This window comes from Hordeum vulgare, chromosome 3H (assembly GCF_904849725.1).
Source record: "Hordeum vulgare subsp. vulgare chromosome 3H, MorexV3_pseudomolecules_assembly, whole genome shotgun sequence".
NCBI lineage: Eukaryota > Viridiplantae > Streptophyta > Magnoliopsida > Poales > Poaceae > Hordeum > Hordeum vulgare.
The window spans coordinates 267,644,481-267,646,564 of record NC_058520.1 but is presented as its reverse complement, the minus strand read 5'-3'; positions in this window follow the sequence as shown (position 1 = coordinate 267,646,564).

Sequence of the window (2,084 nt, the reverse complement as noted above, 5' to 3'; positions counted from 1 at the left end):
CACTTTCTGCTCAATGATGGGTTGAATCATAGGAAATAATTATGTGTACATCTCGTTAATGATTTTGTGAAGATCCGTCTTGGCCTACAAATGAGACATAAAAAACAATATCAAAAATTAATATAACACTAAACAAAGAATAAAATGTGGCCTGCTGTAGGGAAGGCTGTAGTATAGGAAGCACAGTTAGGCTACCATAGGATGCACACACAACCTAATGGAGGAATCAATACATAACCTACCCAGGAAGTACACTCATAATAATCACATAAACACAATTGATCTACTATTGTGTAGCACGTCTAACCAATTGCACGAAGCACAACTAACCTACCCTTGGTAGAAGAGCTATAACCATCATAGAATCACAAACAAGATAATATAGGATGCACACGTAACATACCGCATGGAGCATAGCTAACACACACGAAGCCTACTGAACAAAGCATACCCAACGTCAAACCTATCACAGGGAGCACACCTATAAAGATTATGGAAGAAGACATAGCCTAATGCAGGGAGCACACATACTTGTTTCCAAGATATGGAGTATTCTATGTTGAATCACTTCAAAAACTTACGGAGCATACAATTAAAAACTATTTGAAACAAAAAGTGGGACACGGGCTTGAAATCACTCACCAAAGATAATTTGCATTCCGTCTCAAACTGTTCTAAGTAGGCTTCTAGTTTGTACTTGTTCGAAAAAATGACCCTTTAAAGAAAGTGGGTGGGTGGAAAGGCATGCACCTTATATCCTTCAGCTATGAGGGGCAAAAAAATATGCACACGTCAAATTAAAATAAGGGATGAGAGCTAAACGATTTTGTTGATGTAAAACTCAGCGAGAAAGAAAAAATGGACGACACTCCTAGGGTGGTTCCCAAAATTTCCGTCATCTAGTGATAGCCTATCTAGGTTAGCATAATTCTTAATAGCATATGTATCCTACATAGCTTGCCTTAAGGCAAATCATTTTTTAGATCCATGACTTTGATATCCAGTTACTCGAGGTAGCTTATCTGCTGGAGATAAACATGTAAAAATTTGATCAAATACTGGACACTTTTGACATAAGACAACTAAATGAAAAATGTAGCAAACCAACCACGTGTATCAGGAGGCAACCACACAAGGCAACATGGATTCGTTAGCTTGAAGGTCTCGAGTGATGTCGCAAACTTATCTAGAGTAGCTCCAGACCAGTCATAGGATGACATATCAGATGTTGGTCCTTCAAGAGCTCCTAAGTAATTTGGGATTACACATTCATAGGTCATCGGGCATAGAAATACAGTAGTTGCAAACATCACAAAAACCAGCCGAAACACTTCTCCTAGCAGTTCCGGGGTCATGAGATCAATCAGTTTTCAGATGTTTGGGGTCTGCACAACACAATTTGTTTGAGACTTAACCTGAGACCTGAAAGCTTCTGAATACCTTTTAGTTATCATTTTGCCACCCAATGGAATTCCCAATATGAGCTGCACGGTGTAAGAGTTCATAAGGAATGTGAATCCAATAGGCAAGATGAAATATGTAGGGCTGCTATCAAAGTAGCAGATAATCCATCGAACGAAACACCTCGGAAGCTCTTGGCAGCACAAATCTAGAATGTTTCCAAAACCAATGTCCGTGATGAGGATCTTCTAATTGTCTGTCAGCTTCTCACACACAGATATGAACTTCTTCAAGCTCAGCTTTGTACTAAAATCTTCTTCATACTCAGCCATTCTAATAGCCCTGTGAACAAAACTAACAATTTAACTTGAGGAAATGTATTGAATGGACATATGTGACTACGACAACATAATTTCACAAGAGAGCCTTTAATATAAATGTCTTGTCAAAAATAAAGATAGAATGAGAGTTACTAATTTTTGAAACCAAATGCAATAATACACACGAGAATCACGAAAAAAACACGTACTCCGAGATAATAAGTTGCTTCTTCCTCTTGTACTCCTGTATGAGGTTTTCGTGCGCTGCATGTTTGGACTCGGTCCTTAACCTCGCCCTTTCTAGTTGGATAGGGACCATGGAATCTTGTGTGACAACCTCTATTCCATCCATAGACTGAGACT